The following is a 16,411-nucleotide window of genomic DNA, read 5'->3' on the forward strand; positions in this document are numbered from 1 at the left end:
AACAAACTTCCCAGTGTAGCCATTATGGAGCTGTGGAGTTCGTTTTTGACAAACTCCCAGACCATATACTTTATATGGCCACACTGTACTTACAATGTCTAAGAATAGACTTAGATACTGTAGGGGCATATTGCTCATGCAGCTATGCCCTCACCTGTGGTATAGTGCACCCTGCCTTAGGGCTGTAAGGCCTGCTAGAGGGGTGACTTACCTATGCCACAGGCAGTATTTTGTGGGCATGGCATCCTGAGGGGGATGCCATGTCGACTTTGACTTTTTCTCCCCACCAACACACACAATCTACAATGGCAGTGTGCATGTGTTATTTGAGGGGTCCCTTAGGGTGGCACAACATATGCTGCAGCCCTAGGGGACCTTCCCTGGTCACAGGGCCCCACTGGTACCTTTTACAAGGGACTTATCTGTGTGCCAATTGTGGAAACAACGGTACATTTTAAGTGAAAGAACACTGGTGCTAGGGCCTGGTTAGCAAGGTCCCAGCACACTTCTCAGTCAAGTCAGCATCAGTATCAGGCAAAAAGGGGGGGTAACTGCAACAGGGAGCCATTTTCCTACACATATTCTCTGTATTGTGAGGTATATTTGCAGGTGTATAATGATGTAATGTTTGTGTGTTCCCATCTGCTGCTGAAAAAGTGATTCAAGAATACAAAAATGCTGTTCTGTAGACTGGATGAGCCTCAACAACAAATGTAACTGGACCCCCCTGGGCCATTAGGCTGTGTGCAATAAATGTGCAGTAAGGGGTGGTCTCCCATTTACTGCAATTGCTATCCATTAAGGGTTCACCATATTACTGATATCTGTGTTCATAGGTAAGGAAACCAACTGGGGATTGTCCTTTTAAGGTTCAAGCTTGAACAACCTACAGTTCAAGATAGGTCCTACCTACCTAGCTGAGGAGGAAATCCTCAAAACTACGGACGTCTCCATATATAGTACAGAGGTGTCTTTAGCCTTTAGCGAGACAGAGATTCTTAGGAGGATCCGGTTATTAGTCCCTTTCCAAACGGTGGCGCCATGTCACGTAGGTTCTCATACCAACGAGGCTACTGGATTTGGGCGGTCGGATCACATGGATAGGGGGTTCTAGGTACAACTTCCACCAGGTGACACCTGTCGGCCTAATCCGGGTTTTCTGGCTAACTAGCAGCGCCCCATGTCTGGCCAAGATGATTGTGGCAACCAAGCACATGGCAAGATAGGATCCTCAGGGAATCGTGGTTAATCAGATCACATCCCTTTCTCTCAGTTCCCAAAAGTGTTACTTATGCAAAGACCACAGAGGCAGAATATAGTTCAATAAGCTTTTATTGAAATAACTGCATTTTAGATAGGAGGGCGTGTATAGCAATAACTAGGATAATATAACACAATAAAAGCAAGCATGTGACTAGAAGTGTAAAACACAAACACAATCCCACCATACTGTCTGAAAGGAGATGGATCTATGATCCTCCTGCCTACGCTAAGTATGAGCACAGCGTACTAAGCCCAATCTGCTCTTCAGGTTTCCCCCTGGGAGAACATCATCCCTCATACCTGGAGAAGAGGCCTGTAGTCTAGAAAGACACCGTCCCCATATGGATCTGGGGGTCGGCCATCTAAGCAGTTAATTGTAGCGAACCAATCAACAGTCAGCATGCAGTCGTGGTCATCTGGCTGGAATCTCCCTCTAACGTGTCTGGGACAAAGGGGTGTTTTTATAATAAAACTTCTGACATTCTAAGAAATAGTCCTTGCGTATGAAGACGTGTTTTTCTGTGAATGTTGTAGACACAGCATACTACGTTTGTCGGCAATCCTATCTGACTATAGCCTTGGAAGACGCACAGAGCCTTCTGCTCAGAACGCAATGTTATCCTAGGAAAGGACAATGCGCTAGAAACAATAAAAACACCGCCGTAAAAGCATGATATGACAGGTTCCTTCCCAGTTCCACCAGACACGGCTGCCCTGATGACCTGCCTGACTCCACCCTCCCTGTCCCCTGATGACCTGATGTGGAGGGCTAGAGTGGAGACTGAGGAGTGGTGGGGCTGGAATGGAATCTCGGGTGAAGGTCATGAGTGGAAGACGTAGGAGAAGGAATAGACCTTACGCATGGAAGAGGGTTGGGTGGAGTCTCACGAGTGGGGGAAGAAGGGCGAGGCCCCAGGTGAGTCCCAGGCCTGAGGATGGAGGGCAGAGAGCCCACAAATTCTGATGGAACAACAATACTTCCAGTGGGGATACCAGCAGTAGCAGGGACCATTGGAATCATGAGTTCTGGTTTTTCGCAGGGATTTGGGCTGCTGCGGGGGTTTTGCTGGGGTATGGGATAGCAGGCGAGGCTCTCCTGGTCCTGGGCTCACATCTTTCACACAGCACCAGGCGCTGTCTGTCTTGCATCCCCAATTGCTCTACGAGGCAGGCTGCCTTTAGCTGGGATGTAAACCCACTTGGGTTTCTAGTCCCATGCTAGCTTACTTGATTTAGTATCCTCTGTGGTGTGTCTTTTAACTCTAGGATCTATAATCCCAAGACTCAGTTGAGCCTTGCCTTCATTGGGGTGCCTCACTCCTAGCGCCTGGTTTATTCTTTGACTCAGCCTCAGACTATTTCTGCCCCGTTAGCTCAGTGTGCAGCCCCTTGCCACAGACATGGCTGCTGTCTCCTTGTGCTGCTGTCCAGGCTTGCTCTTTCCTTCTGGTTTCCTGTTTCTTGGTTCCATTCTCCTGTCTGGTTAGCTTTCTGAGCTCCTGTCTACAAATGTCTGTCCTGCCCTTCTTAGAGTACACGTTTCTGTTCCTGTTTGCAGCCTTCACAGTTCCTGGAGTCTAATCCTGTCCCTGGTCTTGATCTCAGTCCTATTCCCGACCTTGATTCCAGTCCTGCTTTTCCCAGAGCCCAGTTCCTGGGTTTTCTCCTCTATTCACTGTTGTCCTTTCCTGTGTTTGTATTATAATCTTGATTTTCATTGTTTCCAAGGCTACCAGTTAGGTTCTGATGCCTCTAGCGCAGGGACCCACCCATCGCTCTCTTTCTTCAATAAGTGCAGCTGGTGGTTAGCTCGGCTCAGAGAGGGTCTAGTTGCTCTTTGCCTTTTGTATGATGTTTCCTCTCACATAGAGACCACTTTCCAGAGAGTATACGAACTATCATTTAGGACAGTTCTTTATCCCTGGTTTATACCTTCTCGTTTGTATTTGTGTTTCCCTTGGCAGGTTTTCCATTTCCCCAGTGATAGCCTGTTCCAAACTCCCCTAGTCCTCAGTTTCTGTCCCATTTCCTTACCAGCGTTTAGGTGCTCTCTTGTGTTTGTTAAACTCTTTCTCCTGAATTCCCTTGTCCCTGCAGAAACCAAGCAGCCCCTGTTACCTAGCTTGGACCCGAGGTCAGCAGCTTCTCCGACACTCTCCACGTGACCTAGCCTTGTCCTGAACTCAGCTGGATCCTCGAGGGAAGGTCTATGTCCCTTCTTGGCCAATTCAGTTAATAGATTTAGGGAATTGACCAGGCATTGGTTCACGGAAACATACATAAATAATAAATCATCAACGGACTGGACTAAGGTGGATTTCCATGGAGGAACAAGGCGTCCGAATCTCTCTTTAAAGCTTGGGAAAGGTAAAAGGAGACTGTAAATCCATGAGGAACCTCGAGCACATTGAGATCTGCCAAATGAGGGACATATTCTCTTTCTGTTTGGGGTTAGAAAAGAAGGCGGAACAAAGAGCCACCACCATAGACCACTGGGCTGTTACTGGGATGACGGGAAGATTGGAGTGGTGGGAGGCGTGGGGGCGTTTAGGCACTATGGAGAAGCTGGGAATCGCCACACCATTAGCACGAAGAACTTGTATGATATAGTACACAGCAGTCCTACCGGCCTTTTTTTATAACAATTGATGAAGTTGGAAATTATGGGTCAAATTCCTTCAGCTTGGTAACGGAGAGGGTTTTGTGGGATGCACAGTAATTTACTTTAATCTTGACAGGTTCACCTGTTGCAATGTAACCAACATCATTTGCGACTGTGGACCACAACGTGAAAGGGACCTATTCAAGAAGTTTATTCAGATCATCAGAGGTATGGGAACTGCATTCAGCAGAAAACAAATCTGATTCATGAAGTATGGCCAAAACCTCCTCTTCATGATGTAGTGGAACATCCCAGAAAGCACCGTCATTAGTACCGAAAACAGTGAAGTTGAAATTGTAAAGTCGGTCTCTTCCTAATAGGTTTGCTGGGGACATGGGGCTTAATAGGAAGGCATCCTTATCAGTAATATGACCTGAGGTAACAGGAATAGGGTCTGGCATGTGGTGAAGAACTTTCTGATTGGAGGTGTCATTTCCACCAATGGACAAGCCCGAGAGAGGTACGGAAGGAAATTCAGAGGTTTTGAGGGAGGCTGGCTGGCACTGGACTCGATGAGGAATGGTGTAGCTTCCCATTAATGGTGCAGTTCACATGAGGGCCACTCTGATCAACGGCTTCAGGTAGTCATGACACAGTCAGCACTTCTAGGGCCGTACTAGTAACCTGGGTACTTGTCTTGGGTAATCTGTACAGATTCGAGAGGTTTGGACTTCATGGGAGGACCTGGGGCCCTTTTCCAATGTCTCAACTGCCCACAATTAAGACATTATCCACCCTAAGCTGCCGGATCATCTCTACCGTGCATGTCCCCCTCCCTTTTTGGCCGCATAGACTCCTGTGTCTGATTTCGGACTTATTCTGTTTTTTTCATCTTCCCTTCACTGTTTTCTGAATTTGTTGCAATTGCGACAAAATTAACTGAGATTCATTATGCTCTTGTACTGACATCTTGTCCACTAATGTAACCAATTCAGTCAAACTCTTCGTATGACATCCAATACTAATCATTCTCAATTGAGTCTGCACATTCGGTAACAATCCCTGTACAAGGCAGCCCTACAACTCCCTCAGCTGGTTCTGCAGGTCAAATAATACCAGGATAATTCTCAAACACACTTTGCACCTGTCTGAGTAATCTGCCGGAGAATCACCCTTGTTTTGCTTCCAATTTGAAATCTTAGTCCAATCAGTTTTAACTGGTCACTCCCATCACTGCTTTAACCAAAGCATCCTTTGCAGTCTTCTAAGCTTCATCATCTTGAGGTGCCTGACTTAGCCAGTTACTTTTACCTATAACTTCACTTGGAACCAGCTATTGTAAGAACGGATTCACATCCTCCCAGTTCAGCCAATACTGTTCAAATACATCCCTCCATGGAAATTAGCAGGAGGTTCTCTCACGTTGAGGAATTGTATCTTTATGTTCATGAAGTCTAATGAGGACCATGGTGTATGCATGATTATTTTCTCTCTCTGCCTGGGCTATGGATTTGGGAGGCTCCTCATCCTCACCCATTGCCTAAAGATGAGAAGGCTTGGTGGCTCAGTTGCTCTATTTCTCGCACCTGTGCACCCCAGGCTGTACCACTTCTCCATTGGCTTTCATTCCTACCTGAGTTTTACCAATGCCAGGAGTCAGTCTCTTGTCTAGTGCGCCTTGCCCTGTCCTCTACCGTTTCACACAATACTGCAGCTGCTGTGTTCCTCGTGCATTACTTCCTTGTGTACTGCTCGCTGGTGGAACGGCCAGCAATGTCCACATTTCCAGGTGGAGCTGCAGGTGCACCCCTGCTCCCCTCAGCATGAAGAAACCAAGGATGTCCTGGATGTCTACTCCTTTTCGGGTTTTTATTTCTCTTGGTTTGGTTCATTGCAGAAGTACGTAGAGAGGAGAGGGGTCGGTGGAGACTCTGTCCCTTAAACGGCTAATTTGGTATTTTAGTTTCTCCTGGGTCTGCTCCATTCCAGAACCGGAGACTTCTGCTTACGTCTGTTCGTTTCCTCAAACCAATTAACAAGTGTCAGCCATTGCTCTAGTTCAGTTTTGTTTTAAGGATGCTTCAGTTTCTTTTTTTTAATTGTGGAAAACTGGCACCTTGTTGCAGTCCCATCCCCCCACTTTTTGCCTGGTTTCTGAATGCAACTTGGACTGGAGTGTACTGGATCCTGCTAACCAGGCTCCCAAGGCCAGCGTTCTTTCCCTAAAAATTGCAAAGGTAATTGGATACACCTTTAGCTACCACTACAAGTCCCTAGTAAAAGGTACTTAGGTACCCAGGGCATGGGTACTAACTACTCAAATTAGTCAACTTTTCTGAATCAAAGGTACCATTTTCCGGAAAGGACTGTTTTCCATCCTCTCTAGTAAACCCTACTCACTGTTTCAAAAATGTGCATGTGGTTTCTCCATACTTCTGGCTCATAGAGGGGGTAGGAGTCCCTTTTGTTGAGGGCTCTTCTTTCTCAGATGTTTTAGCCTTCATCTCTATTTCACATTCACAATTAGGATCACAAAAAGGGGGTCTGTCACCTTTTTGCTGCAGCTCATCCTGTCGAGGGAGGGAGGGAGGGTAAGAGGAAGATGGGAAGGGGTTCCTCAGATAGTTAGGTCTAACTGATCTTATGGAGAAGGGAAGCAAGGTACATCTCAGTCACCCCTTGCCCACCTTGCGTTCAACTTTCCTTTAGTTTTGCACTCGAAGGAGCTAGGAAAGAAGCCAGTGCGGCTGGATCCTCATGCTGATATTCATCCTCATAGTATCTGCGCTTAGAGCCTTGACACTCCTGCCTGTTGTGTCCTTTCCACGCCTTTCTAGAGGCTGCTCACTCTGTAGTATATACCGTGGAAGGAAGACAGACATACTTCTATGCCAGGGACTTTCCCCTTCTCCTGCTTACCCACCCAGAAGCTTATTTACAAGCCCCGTGGCATAGGGGAGCCAAGCAAGTGACCTTGCTGCACTGCCAAGTGCCACAGGGAATGGGCACAAATGTGAAGTGTCAACAAGATACAGCACATTTATGTCCTCCATCCCTGAGCTGGAGCACCATGGGCTGCCTAGCACCAATGCAGGCACCCTTGCACCATGGTGCAAGGATGCCTGTGTCGCAGACAGGATTGTTTCTGTGCAGGAAGGGGCACCTTACTTCACAAAAAGAATCAATGGAGGCTTCTTCCCCTTCTGTGCTGCAGAATTAGAGAAGCGTAAGATTTTGATGCATTCCCAGGTGTACAGAGCCTTGTAAATCTGTGAAGGACCCAAAAGCCCATGGATGTTGTGTGAGAAAATCCACAGCATCACCCATGGACCATCTCCTGGGTTTGGGGTTTGTTGCCTTACACATATCTATAAGGCCATAAAAAGCCACACAAAGTGGCTTTGCGTGGCCTTGTAGATATGGGCCTGCACTATGCGTCGCCAGTGCATTGCAAAAAATGACGCACCGGTGCCACACAAAGCTTGTAAATAAGCCCCCCTGTCTATTGGTCGTCACTCCATTGCTCCTTTTACCAAAGGCTGCACATATATGACTCAACAGCAGAACAAACATTCTTTGGACTTCTTGTTAAGGTTATTTTAGCTGCACAAATGCTGTCTGGCCCAATTTTACAGATCAGGAACAGGGCCATGCTCCACCCTAGTTTCCCTGGAGAATATCTTCCTTACCTTTGGTGTCTGGAGTCATCGTGTGGAGTACGGTCCAGGGGAGAGATGCACCTCAAGAGAAGGATGAAGAACAAAGCGCAGGTGACTGAAGGTTGTGTGTAGGACTTAAGTGTGGAGGAACTGGGCTACACACTAGCTATGAGGACCTTGCAACCCAGATGTCATTGTTGTCACATTAAGCAGTTTGGAGGCCAGAGGTTGAGGGCCTGCAGAGATACATTCCAAGTCATGCATCATGCCCTCATGCGTAGCACAAAGGCCACTGAATAGGAGGTCAAAGAGAAAGGCCGAGATAACTGAAGCCTCTGTGCAGGACACCTCAAGTAGCTGTTTTGTCCATGGTCTGCAAGGATCTTACAATCCAGCCTGCCAGAGCTATGACCACATGTATCTAAGACCAGAAGTCAAGAACCCACAGAGACACATTTTAGGAGTGTAAGCCCTCCATGCAACTATTCTCAGTTTTCAGAAAAACGGGTTGGCGTATTTAGGATGGCTTTCACTGTTATGCCCCAATGTTGTGTCCAGTTTACACATAGCTGGGATGGTGTATTCAGCACACGTCTCTCCTTGTTCGCCTCAGTACTATATCCAGTTTACAAGTAGTTGGGATTGTGTATTCAGCAAGCGTCTCTCCTTGTTCGGCCCAAGCACTATGTGCAGTTTACACGTAGCTGGCATGCTGTATTCAGCACGTCTTTTCTTGTTTATCTCAGTACTATGTCCAGTTTACACATAGCTGGGATGGTGTATTCAGCACACGTCTCTCTTTGTTTGCCCCAGTACTATGTCCGGTTACACATACCTAGGACGGTGTATTCAGCACGTCACTCCTTATTTGCATCTGTACTATGTCCAGTTACACATGGCTGGGACGGTGTATACAGCACACGTCTCTTTGTTTGCCCCAGTACTATGTCCTGTTTACACACAGCTGGGATGGCGTATTCAGCACACGTCACTCTTTGTTTGCCCCAGTACTATGTCCTGTTTACACATGGCTGGGATGGCGTATTCAGCACACATCTCTCTTTGTTTGCCCCAGTACTATGTTTTGTTTACACACGGCTGGGACGGTGTATACAGCACACGTCTCTTTGTTTGCCCCAGTACTATGTCCTGTTTACACATAGCTGGGATGGTGTATTCAGCACACGTCTCTGTTTGTTTGCCCCAGTACTATGTCCTGTTTACACATAGCTGGGATGGCGTATTCAGCACACGTCTCATGCGTTTCCCTGTTCAGAGTCCCCCCTCCTGCCAACTGTCATTTTAAGGATTATTGGGGCACCTATTTTGCTACTACTTTGAGGTTCGTTACCCGTTTTCTCCCAATTGATGCACACACACATGACAAACTATATTAAATGATGCTTTATAGTTTTAGAAAAAGTGTCACATAAAAACAGCCAAAAACTGTTTTGGAAGCAGACTGAAAGAGATTGAGCTAGAGACATTGATGTGAAAAAAATCCCTTTCCAGAGTGGGGGCGTGGCCCATGGAAGGGGAGTGCCCTGGGCAAGCGCCCACTCCACCCATGCCCTAGAAAGTCTCTGCTCCCGTGTGTAGGCTTCACATGGCAGAGATGGTATGTGCAGCAAGTCTTTCCATGTTCAGTCACGTCCTGCTGTTTCTCTGTGGTGAACCTTGGGTTCAGCGCCTCAGTGTGTCTGCAGCTTTTAACCTGGAAGTCCACATGCACTCCTGTGAACGCCATTTCCTGTCTCCGGGTACTTGTGGTGTCTTTCCTTTCCTGGGTATTGTGATATTGTAGCAGACATTCAGATGCTGTTACAGTTTCCTTTTCCGGGCCTCATTCTAAGCGAATGTGTGTATGTATAACGCCTTGATCATATAACAAATATAATATTATAATAATAATGTCAAATAATTGAAGTTATCAGCTGTCTCTTCAGTTGTTTGTAAGAACACAGAAGCAGCTCACCACTGTGTTTCCACACACAGCAATCACCCACAGAAAAAACAGTCACAGCTCGCAGGGGTCAAAAGGGGCAGGGCCGTGTGTGGCGGGGGGCGGAGGAGAATATCAATAATATAAAAAAATAGTAAAAAAGAAAACAAAAAACGTAGCTGCCGTGCCGCTCCATTGTCCCCTCAGCAGGCACACGTTCGCAGCCTGCCCTGCAGACAATCCTAACACGGCATGAAAGCAGCGTTAGGATTGGCCGGGGCACTCCCAGGCAGACTAGGAGCCTGCGCCTGCTCTCTTCAGCCCGGCAACACAGTGCAAGGTTGCAGAGAGCATAGTGCGCATGTGTGTTTAGACTGCCGACCAAACACACATGCGCACTGAGGGGAGTGCACAGTGCACCCCCCCTTGTCCCCATCACCCCCCATGGCCCGCCCCTTTAACAACAAAACAATAATAAACATAGTTTATTATTGTTTTGTTGTTAAAAGTTTGCAACAGCTGGCGCTGACAGGGGGGCAACGCTCCTCCACCGTAGCTGAGGAGCCGCTGCTGACAAAAACCCAAAGCAAGGAACAGGGGCAGAGCTTCGGGGGGTGCTTGGGGTGTTTCACCCCGCCCCAATAAATGTATTTTGTGATAAATAGTTGGGTGCAGGTGGTTTCATTCGGTTATGGTGAGGTGTGTGTCAGATTTCACCAGGAATTTACACACACACTCTTCCTCTGCCTGTTGGGAAAGACTTAGAAAATGTTGGTTATTTTACAAAATAATGTGCTTTCTCTCACTCAGTACCCCAACCAATATACATTCCGCTCTCTTTCCGCTGCCCCTTAAGCCCCTCTCGTGCACCCTGCTTGCCCTATAATGTATTTTACCTTTATGTGCCATCAGTGATTGCTGGGGAATCTGAAGCTCACTTCTCCCCCAGCAGCCTCACTGACCAAGCTTCGCCCCTGCCAAGGAAAAGAACCGATGGAGGGCAAATGACCAGGCTCCACCCGGCACTAACAGCACCTCTGGTGAAGATGTTGCACTGAGAGTGAGCACAGAGCGGGCCCATGCTCTTCCAGGGGGGTTCTCCTCTCAAGGAAGCATTGGAAAAACTGCGACCGGAGCATGCATTTTATAGGGTATGTTTTCCACTATATTGGCTAAAAACAAAATAGCAACAGCTTTACAAGCGGTTGTTAGGGAGGGACTAGCGAAGCATTCCAGCACTTCACATTCTGAGTCATGCACATACCTGTTGTGTGTTGAGCCAGCGCCCCCTTGTCTCCGTTGCTTGCAGGATTATTTTTGGGTAGGAAGGGGCACCTTCCTGCACAAAAACAATCCTACTAGGTGTTTTCCTCTTTCTATGTGTGTGCTGCAGAATGCAGCAGGACACATGGAAAGAGGCGAAAACAAAGGCCCATATTTATACTTTTTTTGCGACGCATTTGTGTCACTTTTTGACACAAAAGCGGTGCAAACTTACAAAATACAATTATATTTTGTAAGTTTGCGCCGCATTTGCGTCAAAAAATGACAAAAATGAGGCATGAAAAAAGTATAAATATGAGCCAAAGAGAAATAAAAATATTTATTCTTGGTGCACCTCACCCTGGGAGGTCTAAGGTTTTGGTGGTTCCTCAGGTTTACGAGATGTTGTAAATCTGGGGCAGCGTCACATCCATGGGTGTTGTGAGGGAAAACCCATGGGATGCCTCCCTGTCGCAGAGTGAGGCAACGCAGGGACTTGCGCTCTTGTGCATTACTCCATACGTGTGAGGCCATGCAAAGCCGCGCAGAGTGGATTGGCGCGGTCTCACAGATGTGGTTTTGTAGTCTGCGCCACTGGAGCGTAAAACAAAAAGTGACGCTCTGGACGCAGGGGGCTGATAAATATGTCCCACAGCGTGTACAAGCCTCACACGCGGTGTGTGCACTCAGCCCTAGTGTGTGCGGGGCTGCGGCGGCCCAGTCAGGCACACATCTGGTGTCCTCAGTGCCGGGCAGTGTGTGCAGGTCTTCTGGGGGTGCACAGCCACCACAAACAGCAGTCTTGCAGAGGGCTGAGGCAGGGCACCCTCCATCACACACTGTGATCAGAGCTGCTCACACCCACCACATCCAGAGTGTGCAGGAGCCTGGGGGATCTGCACACTTTGACACACACACAGTATGCACGATGTTGGGGCAGGCCATACTCCAGCATATACTTGCCTACAACGTGTGTGAACAGGGCCCCAGTCTTGTGAACACAAAGCATACATCATTTGTATGTTACACAAAAGTCGTTTCATGAGTTGACACACCCTGGAGGTAGAGATGACGTTTCTTTCTTACATGCAACGGATGTCGTTGTACCTCTGTGCAAACACACATCTTCTATGTAGAGTAAATGTAACTGCATCTATAAATAAATGCGCCGCTCTCGGGAGACCACAAACACGCACAGTCCTATCAGACAATTTGTGCAGCCTGGCCTCAAACTTTATTCTTCTCTGCTGAATAGCGAACAAAAAACAAATTGTGCCAATATCTGCCCTTTTACACAGTTAGCGTGTGTACATTGTTACTTCACGGTAACAGGCCATGTAAGCAGGGTGACAACATCTCTCATCCTTCTTCACTAAGTGTACCTTGGTTGTTACCCCAGACACCGCCTGTTGTCAGCAGCGAGGTCAGGCTGCTATGAGGCCTCGGGCTGCTGGGCACAGCCACAGGCCCTGCAAAGGGGACAGAGAATCCCTGGCCTGCAACCCCTAGGGAAATGCAGGATGCCCCTCGGGGGACCCAGATCAACAGCCTGCTGAGAGAAAGAGGGCATTTCATCCGAGCTGCTGAGGGGCGTCCAGAGATTAACACAGAGGGGTTGCAAAGTGAGTGTGAAATTACTTCCACAACATTCAGGCAACACCAGAGTGACTGGATTCATTGTTTCTATTAAAGTGCTATACGTTAGGGAGGGGCAACCGGGGTCTAGCTTCGGGATGGGGGGTGGAGCGTTTGGAGTGTGCACTCCCCTAATAAGTGTATTTTCTGCTAGTTCGGCACAGGTGCTTTCAGTCGGGTTTGGGATGCGTCTGGCAGACTTCACCAGGGCTTTTGACAAACACAGAGACAAAAGCCCACACACTCTCTCCACCTCTAGATCTTGAAAGTTTTAAAAAATTGTGGTTATTTTACAAAATATTGGGATTTCTCTCACTTCGACCCCCTACCAATCCGCATTCCTCTCCCTTCTCACTGCCCCTTAAGACCCTCTCATGCACCCTGCTTGGGGTCTAATGTCTTTTAAGATGTTATAGTTAGGAAATCTGAAGCCCCCCCCCCATCTTACTGGCCAAGCTACACCCCTGGAGCAACAGTGAACCTCCAACTTACCCCCAGGTCACACGAACCAACTTTACGTCAGCCCCCAACATAAAAAGTCAGTCCATTTTTTTTAATCATCTTTCTTTGCCTAAATAACCAAAAACACGCCAAAGTTCTTCAACAACAAAGGCTATCAATACTGGACACTAACAGAAATGCAATCCAACCAGATCTACTTGAATGTTGGCCCCGCCCTCATCCGGAAAAAGGCAAAATAGAACATCCAACAATGAACTTAGGAACCATCTCAAGTGGAACACAAGTTCAAGACACAAATTCAAGCTTGTTTGACATTCAAGCCTAAAACAAAATGAAAAGAGTGAACTCTCAACAGCAAGGCACCATATGTATAAGCAGTTCATACATGCTGTCACAGGGATGGTAAATCATATACAAATAACAATATTCTTCATCAAAGAGACGTAATATCAACATTTACCATTCATCATAAACAGTACTGCCCTCGGGCGGCATAATCCTCGCCTTCGTGTCCTTAATAGAATTGAAATTTCTTGACGCAGAAGCCAGAACATTTTTTATTCCACATCGGGACCTGGAGGTTCAGATGATGCTTGTTCAAAACTGTTCGATCATCACAGATGCCACATCCAAAATGGGTTTGTGATAAAAGGTCTTAAAGGTTGATTCTGCAGTCCAATCTGCGACTAGCAGCATGTCTTCCGACCTAGACTCCAAGGAACACGACTTCAAAGCCATAGCTCCTCTAGCTGAGTGAGCCCCAAATTTAGAAACAGCATTGTTGGCTTTGTTAAACAGCCGTCTAACCCACCTGGCAAGGGTTGCTGACGACTCTGGCCCAAAGGGTTTTTGCAATGCGACCAACAATTGACCCCCTGAATTCTGTCTCAACACATGCGTGCATGCTTCCTACTCCTTCAGGCATCTCACCACACAACTTAAAATTGTCCGGGAATGCAGGATATGAGACATATCGAGAGTTGCACTTCATCCGTCCAGAAATAGTAAAAGTCGCTCCGTTTGGAGAAAATACTCTACCTGCTAAATCCAACGCTTTTACATCAGATCCCCATCCGCAGGATATCAAACACAACAGCAAGGTACGCTTGACTGATAACTGTTTCCTCAACAAATCGCTGTTTGCTGGCCATTTCTCAGAAACATTTAACACCATTGTCATGACCCAGAGCGCAGCATATCTAGGTCGTGGAAGTTTAGAGAATTTAATACCTCTCTGTAGTTTTCAAATGAGAGAATGCTATTCCATCGGCCTGCCTTTGCACGGCATATGCCCAGCTGGTAGGAAGAACAAAGATTGTTCATCATTCTGTAAGCTAAGCCAGTCTCCACTAAGTGAGACAAACAATTGATCTCCACCGGCAGGTCTGCCTCCACAGGATCAGGACTGCGTTCATTACACCAACATAACCATCTTCGCCAAGCTGAAGCATAACATTTGTGAGTAGATGAGGACCAAGCCTGCCAAATATATTGGGAAGCTTGTGCCGGAATTCCTGGCAAGCTCCAGCATTGCCGGAAACCCTCCATGCCATGAGATTCAACTGGCCCGATATGACCAATAGGTGCGGCTGTTCCGCTGGATCCAACAACAAATTCTGAAGCACTGGAATTCTGATCGGGAAGTCGCATGACAACTCCAATGGCCTTGAAAACCAAGCTTGAGCCCTCCATATTGGAGTTACTAAAATGATCTTCACCCATTGTGGTCTCACCTAAGACACAACCTGAGGTATCATCACAAAGAGAGAAAAAGAGTAACGGAGCGCCTGAGGCCAAGTCTATAGGAAGGCATCCGTGGCAATCAGCAGCAGATCTGACCGCCAGCTGAAGAATAGCAGAAGTTTCTTGCTTAATTGGGAAGCAAAAAGATCCATCTGACATGGCCCCCAGATTCGATGAAGGGTCTCGAAGATTCCAGTTGCTGTTGTTTACCAGCTGATGGGAGCACCGATCGGCTAATACGTTCCTCTGACCTGAAAAGTACGCTGCAGTCACCAAGATCTCATGCCGGAGGCAGAAATGCCAAAAGTCCTTGGCTATTTCCACTATTAGGCATGAACTTGCCCCCAACAGTTTGTTTACAAATCACACCGCAGACATGTTGTTCATGCAAAGAATAATGCAACAATGTCTGGGGGACAAACTGCGGATGGCAAAGGAACCTGGCAGGACTTCCAGGCAGTTTATATGCATATTCAACTTCTCTGGAGACTAATGACCCCCCCTTTGAAGACTTGACCGCACCTTGTACCCCAGCATCTGGCATCCGATTCTATTATAATTTCCGGAGTCCTTCCGATGATTTCACAGCCATCCTGTGCCTCCATGTGGTGCAACCACCAGTTCAGTTCCATCCGGGCTCCTTCCAACAGTGGGATCTGTTGTCCATAAGACAATCCCTTTCTCGGAATGTTGAATCTTTAATTTCTTCAGAGTCCGGTAGTGAAGAGCCACCGGAAAGATCGATTCGATCGAGGAGGCCAAAAGACCTACTATCCTGGTGATGGATCTCAATGACACATTCTGGTTGGATAACAAAGACCTCAATTATTTCTTGATCGTCTTACCTTTTATGTTGGTAATGAGTTGCGCATGAACAAAATCCACCTGAAAACCCAGAAATTCCTTGTCCTCTGTGAGAATCAGGCATGATTTCTGGGAGTTGATGACAAAGACCAAGTCCTGCAACAATTGGATGCCCAAGACAGGTGGAGGAGAACCGTGGGCTTGTCCTGCACCCATGATGATCCTATTGATAGACAATGAGGTGCATACCCCTCAGGGCTCCTACTACTGGTTTCATTAACTTGGTGAAACACTGTTGACGATAGCCCAAAGGGCAGGACTATGAACACGAAACAGGTGTTTTGCCATAGAAACTCCAGGAAACTCTTGTGAGAGGCGAAAATCGGAAGAGTGAGATAAGCATCTTTCAAATCTAGATAAACCAACCAATCTTGACCCTGCACTAAGTCTTTAAGAAGATGGTCCTCTCCATCGTGAAACAGCAGTACAAAATAAAGGCATTGAAGGTCCTGCAGATTTAAGTCCAAACAGGACCTGCCTCCTTTATTTTGCACTAAAAGAAATTGTGCTTAGAAACCCGAATGGGTGAAGGGTTGCTAGGTAAATGGTGTCTCTCCTCAAGAGTTTCTGAACCTCTTGATTGATAAAAGCTTGCTCTTGAAGGGAAAAAGACACTTGTGCGGTGGGGAAAGGTCTATTGGGGTGTGTTGTAAAACTCCATCTTGTCGACTAGGACCGTTTTCAGAACCACACACCCTGCTAAATCATCACCCAGCTGTCCCAAAATATGTTGTTCCAACCCCCTAATATCACCTCCCCTAGGAAATCAATCTCACTTGCAAAGTTAGGATCTCCTCCGGAAGAGGAGGAGGTGCGGTATCCGCCCCTCTGAAAGCGTTCCATACCACTGCATTGTCCGGATGGGAAGAAGTTGGGTCCTCTGGCTGAATCCGCCCAACCACCTCTGCTTCAAGGGGCGATTCCCCTCTGAGGTGCTCTCGGCCTCTGTAGCGTCTGGCCTTCCCAAAAAGGCAACCA

Source organism: Pleurodeles waltl, chromosome 7 (assembly GCF_031143425.1).
Source record: "Pleurodeles waltl isolate 20211129_DDA chromosome 7, aPleWal1.hap1.20221129, whole genome shotgun sequence".
Lineage (NCBI taxonomy): Eukaryota > Metazoa > Chordata > Amphibia > Caudata > Salamandridae > Pleurodeles > Pleurodeles waltl.